This window comes from Triticum urartu, chromosome 2 (assembly GCF_003073215.2).
Source record: "Triticum urartu cultivar G1812 chromosome 2, Tu2.1, whole genome shotgun sequence".
In the NCBI taxonomy this organism is placed as follows: Eukaryota; Viridiplantae; Streptophyta; class Magnoliopsida; order Poales; family Poaceae; genus Triticum; species Triticum urartu.
The window spans coordinates 53,284,215-53,291,767 of record NC_053023.1 but is presented as its reverse complement, the minus strand read 5'-3'; the positions used below and the strand labels follow the sequence as shown (position 1 = coordinate 53,291,767).

At 49.5% G+C, this 7,553-nt stretch overlaps 1 pseudogene; it reads left to right on the top strand.

The window, feature by feature from the left end:
• Positions 1-1,062: 1,062 nt before the first annotated feature.
• Positions 1,063-5,593, top strand: LOC125540987 (annotated as a pseudogene).
• Positions 5,594-7,553: the final 1,960 nt, after the last annotated feature.

Sequence of the window (7,553 nt, the reverse complement as noted above, 5' to 3'; positions counted from 1 at the left end):
GGACGGCTCGGAAATTAGATTCTGGGAGGACAAGTGGCTAGGAAATGCCACACTCCGGGAACAATATCCGGCTCTATACAGTATTGTGCGCCACAAAGGTGATACTATCGCCACGGTAATGGAATCATTTCCGCCAAATGTGACGTTCAGAAGAGACTTAATTGGACCTAGACTCCATTCGTGGAATATCCTGCTCCAACGGTTGTCCACGGTGCAATTGTCACATGGGTCTGATGTATTCCGATGGAACCTCCATGGAAATGGACAATTCTCAGTGGATTCTATGTATAGAGCGTTAATCCAGTCCGATGTGCCAGTTGTTAATAACAAGAAGATCTGGAAGATGAAGATACCTCTTAAGAATAAAATCTTTGCATGGTATCTTCGTCGCGGAGTTATTCTTACTAAAGATAACCTTATTAAGAGGAATTGGCATGGAAGCCCGCAGTGTGTATTTTGTCACCATGGGGAGACAATAAAACATTTATTCTTCCAATGCAAATTGGCTCGTTCTATATGGTCAGTCATCCAAATAGCTTCTGGCTTGTATCCTCCATGTAGTGTTGCTAATGTATTTGGCAACTGGTTACATGGGATTGATCACAGGTTTAGAACTCTTCTCAGGATGGGAGCACTTGTCGTTATTTGGTCGCTTTGGCTATGTAGAAATGATAAGGTTTTTAACGGTAAAAGTACTTCTCTGTTGCAGGTTATCTACAGATGTACCGGGACTCTTCGTTTATGGTCCTCTTTACAACGCGTGGAGAATCGAGACTTGTTTACGGAGGTGTGTACACGATTGGAGGCTACGGCGAGGGATACTTTTACCCAACATGGGTGGCAGCATGATCTAAGGAATGGCCCCCCTCCACATTAGGCGTTATACGAACTCTACATGTTTCGTTGTAATTCGCCTCTTTATTTTTATTTTATGTGAGAGGATCTTATTTGGCTGTGCGCATCTTAATTATGCAGAGGTCGGGTGTAATGCTTAAATCTTTTAAGTAATAAAGCACCCCTTTTCAAAAAAAGTTGTCCTCCAAATCGATATGGGCCAAGTCCATGGCTCGTCGTGCTGTGGAGGCACTGCTCGTCCTCTGGTTCCTCCTCCTACCCCTCACGGCATCGAGCTTCCTCATCACAGAGAGCAGGCGCCGGTCCGGCGAGACTAGCGATGAGGTGCTCGGCATCGCACTCGGCGCGACACACTCGTGCATTGCCACCGTACACCGGGATGGCTCCATCGAGATCGTCCCCGACGACCAGGGCAACCGCGTCACCCCCGCATGGGTCGCCTTCACCGACGACGGACAAAGGCTCGTCGGCGAGGCCGCCAGGCAACGGCGGAGCTATGTTATGACCTGAGGGGGCCGTGCCCCCCCCCCCAGCCCAAACGATTTTATTTCATTACTACTAGGTAGCAGTGGCCCCTGCTGGCTGCAGCTCGGCTTAATCCATCTTCACGCACAGTGCAGCAACGAACTAACCCATCTTCAGGCACGTGCTTCTCAGCTCATGTGTGTAAATTATATATAGTGTGCATGCAGTCACTAGAATAGCCTGCGAACTCATTGTATTCATCCACAAAGGGGTTACAAGTATATAAGAAGAGTACAGAGAGAGAGAGAGAGAGAGTAGAGCAGCGGCAGCACATGACTAGCTGAAGTATTTAGGCAGCGGATGACTCGTTCAGTCTAACAATGTGGTGTGGTTCTTCTCAACCAGCTGCCCCCGCCGTGACACACAGCCTAAATCTGAAGAGCGTTGCCTGTACATCAACACTGATGTACAATGAGTCAAACTGGGGTTTTTTCTTGTGTGGTTTGATATAACTAATTGGGAAGTTTTTGATGATGGCACTATAATTTTCTCTCTAAGTGGTAGTTGGTCAGCCGTTGATTGTACTATTGGACTGTACACATTATAAATCAGTTTTACTAAGTCTCCGCCGATTAAGACTTCGTTATGTCTTAGTCGATACTAAATCCCTTAGATCTTGCATAAAGAATTGTACATTCTTTTCTTCAGTTTTTTCTTTTTCTTTTTATATACTATATCATTCGACTGAGGCTGATTAAGTCTCAGTCAACGAGACCTAGCTACACTTATTATAAATTTCCTCTTCAGCAGCAGTTGCTTATCATAGACTATTTGTCTTTCGCGCCCCCCACCCCCCTCCCCGCCTCCTGGGACGGCGGTTCAGCGACGCCGACCTGCAGCGGGACGTGGAGACCTTGCCGTACGCCGTCGTCGACCGGGACGGGATGCCGTACGTCCGGGTGGAGGTGGGCGAGGACGACGTGCGGTTGCTCAGGCCCGTGGAGATCACTGCCGCGGTGTTCGCAGACATGATGGACAGGGCGGCGGCCCACCTGGGCAGGAAGGTCACGCGGGCGGTGCTCACCCTGCCCGCCCACTACACCGACGCGCAGCTGTACGCTACCAAGGAGGCCGGCATCCTCGCCGGCCTCGACGTCCTCCGCTTGGTAAGGGAGCCCGTCACCGCCGCCATCGCCTACGGCCTCGACAAGCATAGGGGCGACGCGAGGAACATCCTCGTGTTCGACCTCGGCGGCAGCACGCTCGACGTCGCCGTGCTCACCCTCGACCAAGGCGTGTTCGAGACCATGGCGAGCCGCAGCGACGCCCACCTCGGCGGTGACGACTTCGACCGGCGAATCGCGGGCTACTTCGTCGAGCTGATCCAGCGGAAGCACGGCCGGGACGTCACCGGCGACGACCGCGCGATGCACAGGCTGCTGCGGGAGTGCGAGCGCGCCAAACGGGCGCTGAGCGACCAACACCATGTGCTCGTGGAGCTCAAGGCGGTGTTGGATGGCGTCGACCTATCGGAGACGCTCACCAGGGTGCTGTTCGAGGAGCTCAACCAAGACCTCTTCTTGAAGACGATGGCTCCGTTGAACAAGGCCTTGGAGGACGCCGAGCTGGAGAAGGGAGACATCGACGATGTCATCCTCATGGGCGGCAGCAGCAGGATCCCCATGGTGCGGCAGCTTGTCAAGGACTACTTCGACGGCAAGGAGCCCGTCAACGTCGACGGGATCAACCCTGACGAGGCCGTCGCCTACGGGGCCACAGTACAGGGGAGCTATCTGACCGGACACCATGACGACGACGACACAGGGCCGGCCCATAGGCCGGGGCAACGGGGTGACCGCCCTGGGCCTCTCGAAGGTAGGGGCCCCAACCCACATAGTAGTATATTATACAGTAAGGCCCAAGCCCATCAAGTAGCTAGCACTCACAGGCTGAAAGAATCGATAGTTAGTTTAGCTATGGTGCTGCAGCGCTCCATCGATCTCCTTCGGTCTCGTCTTCAGTTTCCTCGCCCCCTAGGCTCCTCCCCAAATTCTCCAATCCCAAAGAACAGTGCCGCCGCTCCGGTGCAGTTCCAAATTCGAGGCGCCGCTCCGTGCATCCATTAATGGAGACCAACGATACTATTCCTCTCCCCAATCATCTCTCTTTGCATCCTCAACGTTCCACATCTGATTGCAAATGCTTGAGGCATCACCGCATCAGAGATGGTACGTCTACCTCCTTCCCCTAATCAAGTACTCTTTTGATTCAGTGTTAAATAGCCCGGCACTCCGCCTCTGATTGATCCATCTGACATCTTCAATTCTTCTCTTCCTAGTTCTTACTCTATTGGCCTGTTCTTCAAAGCTTCATTGGATCCATGCGCAAAAACAAAACAAAAAGCTTCATTGGATCCAGGGATTAGAAGGGCAGACGGGGAATGAGTGTTGTAGCCTTGCAGATCTGGGAAGCTACGTCGACAATTCGGCATCAAGCCATATGCCTATATTCAGGTGCTTTTCTCCTTGTATTGACTGTTTTTCTGTAATTTTTTGGTGATATGTCTTCTGAAAAATGTTTATCAGTGAGAAAAGAAAGTGAAAGAAAAACAGTATATTATTGCTACTTTATGCATTGAGAAAGAAAATTTGGATGAAATAAATACTGATGTGGTTGTTGACGACTTTTCTTCCAGAAGTGCTAGGAGAAATAGTGTTTTTTTTCACCTCCCTTGCGGTTTTAGTTCAAAGTCCATCAATCTATGCTTGTATTTACTAAATTGCTTTGGACATACAATATATTCTGAATTTTTATTTGTATACAAGGGCCCCATTTTGTCATCCCGCCCCAGGTCCCCGAATATGTATGGACCGGCCCTGCGACGACAAGATGTTTTTTGGTACAGTTACTTGTTCTGCCTCCCTCACCTTGACAAGATTTTTATGAAGATGCAGTTAAGACTCTCGATTGATAAGAAAAAATATATGCAGGGATAGTTGACGTGCCGCAGCCCGCTATCGGCATCGAAGCCGCCGACGGGGCCATGGTGAAGCTGATCCGGAGGGACGCCGGCTACCCGGCAAAGGGGACGCATGTCATCACCACGTACTGGGACAAGCGGAGCACCATGACAATCAAGGTGTATGAGGGCGACCGAACTGAGGTCAAGGATAACAGACTCCTCTGCCAGCTTGACCTCTCTTAAATCGCACCTGCAAGGTTAGCTAGCTATTAACACCCTCCTACATCCTAGCTACTCCGAGATCACACATACATACATATTGTCAATTTGTAACGCGAATCATTCATGAATCATGATGGGCGCAGTATATGGAACTGGGGAAGGCGAGAAATCGAGGTGACCATCGAGGTGGACGAGGCGGGCACGATCCACGCCGAGGCGGGCACGATCCACGCCGAGGCGACGGACAAGGCCTCCGGCAAGACGGCCAAGACCAGCTATGGTTCTCATCATCGTCGGTTTAGTCAGGAAGAGTTCGACGCTATGATGCGTGAAATGGACGAGTTCGCTAGGAACGGCAAAGCTAGGTTGGAGGCCTACGTGCACAGCATCAAGGAGACCCTTGTCGCTACTGGTGACATGGAGCTGGAGGAGAAGAAGAGGGGGGAGGTGGAGGGTGAGGTGATGGCGGTGAGCAAGTGGCTCGATGGAAACACTGACAACGCCGAGGAGGGGCACTATGAGAAGAAGCTCAGTGAGTTGCAGGGGAAAAAAATATATAAGACCAGATCTCACGGTTAGCAGGTGAGACCCGTCCTGATGGATGACAAGTGGCATTTACAAATCACAAAGCATCTAATTTCTCTCCCCCTGATTTTAAGTGGGGGTGGGGGATGCTTTGTGATTTGTGAATGCCACGTGTCATCCATCAGGATGGGTCTCGCGTGAGACCTTGTCTCATAGAATTCTTCTCCGTTGCAGGGCGTGTGCGACCCGGTCATCTCGGCCATGCAGACAAGGTTGGGAGATGGCCTCGATGACTACGAGGATGAGCTTTAGGTCGTTGGATGGCAATGGCCCTGAAAATAACCATGGTTAGCATTAATCGATTAATTAATCAATTCATCATTTAGAGGTAGTACTAGCTAAATACCCCACACATAGCCACATAACAATCACAATGTCAGTTTTACATGATAGAGGCATTAAATAGTGTTTCTAAAGTTATTGTTTTTATTTTATTATTATAGTTTAATCATGATTGCAATTGGTTGCCATGTCTCATACTCTCTTTTTTCAATAAAAGGGTCAACGCGTTACAACTGAAAAATATTATACCCGATCTTCTAGATAAAAGGGTCAACGCGATAAAACGGTAGACATGCATGCATTTCATTGATCAAAAGTAGATTTGTAATCACTTGTTCGTTCGTCAGAATGGATCAGTAGACCTAGGAGATTAAAATTACTATGCAATAAAAACATTGTGCTCTCACACTTGGCACTACTCTCCACTTGGTAAAAGGCTCGCAGCAGTTGCGCCTCGTCAGAATGGCATTTCTACAAGTATAGAAATAACATGTGAGCATCTGTGTTGCATTTTGTTTGAAAAAAACATAAAAATAGAAATAATATTGTCCCTTAAGTTTTTCTTAGATAAAAAATGTAACTTTTTTATTGTGACTTAATGTGTTGCTCATTTGTTTTTGAGCGAAAGCGAACGTGAGGCTTGTGCACTGGAACAACACACACCTCAAGGCCTCATGCTGCTGGGGCTGCCCCGTATAGAACACTGGAGGCGAGTCGCATGTTAGTAGGCGACATTTAGACGCACCCAACAACAACACCCAGTGTTAGCTCTTTTACGGTGCAAAGTGAAATTTGTGTTGGGTTTAATTACCCCCATGGTAGTTGCAGGAGAGGAGACACATCATGAATTTAAAGGCGAAGGTATCCTCTCCCGTAAGGTCATTCTTTTGACGTGATGATTCAAAACCTCTTATGAAACATATGTTGCTCTTTAGTTAGGGTGTGTTTGCTTCCAGAACCAAGTGGAATGTCATGGAACCGTTCCATTCCTAAGGAATGGAATGATTCCATCTTGGTGTTTAGATAGAAGAGAATGAGATGGGATGGAATGGTTCCTAGGACAGAACGCCAAAGTTTCAGCGAATCTGGAAAATCTGAAAGTCTGAACTAGCAACTGCGCAGTTTATTTGAACGTGCTGCTGCCTACAACGCCAACACTATCTTGAGCAAGCACCAACCACCAAAGCACGACGACCATACTAGCTGAAGAGGAGGACGTCGGGATGCTGGAGCTCGCCTCGGGCTTCCTCCCACCCCATCCATCCTGTCCCTCACGCCGACGCTGGGCGGATCCCGCGTCCATGCACACCGCCACGTCGGCCGGCTGGATGCGACGCCCCCCGCAGCGAGCGGTTTCTGACGTCGCACGACCGCGGCTCCCAGCGGCGCGTGCTCAAGCGCGGCGCCCGGCTGGGTGCGATGCACCCGATGCCGCATGACTGCGACTCCCGGCGACGCGTTCTCAAGTGCGACGGCGGGCTGGATGCGACGCCCCCGGCAGCGCGTGCTGGATGCCCCGTGGTGGCGGCGGCTTCTTGCTGCTGCGGTTGCCCCGCGACTCCATTGGTCTGTATAGCGGGGGTCGTGAGAGCCGGCGGTTCCGCGTGGTCCGCTCGATTTTGAGAGACCGCTAGGAACGGCATAAACAGGGAATATGCCATTCCCTGAAATTGAGTGGTTCATGTTCCATTGACGATCCAAACGCAGGAATGGGTTCTGGGGACGGAACCACCCCGTGCCGTTCCACTTGGTGATAGAAACCAAACACACCCTTAGGCATGATAGTAGGACAAAATGCTCGTGTAGCGGGGCTATGAGCCTACGATGCATAAACACAGGTTTGCCGGCCGGAGTCGCTTGACAAAAAAAAGCATGCTAAGTTTATTTACAATTGAAAAGCCTAACAATCTTATATTCTCTCAAAGCAGGTTCACGACAACACCTGTACCTAAAAACAATGATGAAGAATATATTACTCCATTATTACGTGGTGATCGAACCACTTGGCAAGAGTGATAATTCAGCTATATTAAAATAAAACAATGAACATTATTATGAGATGCTATATGCCATTATTTATTCGTAGATATATGTTTCTGTCTCCCACGGGCACTTAACGGATACTCCCTCTGTTCCAAAATATTTGTCTTTTTAGTGATTTCAAATGGTTATCACATACGGA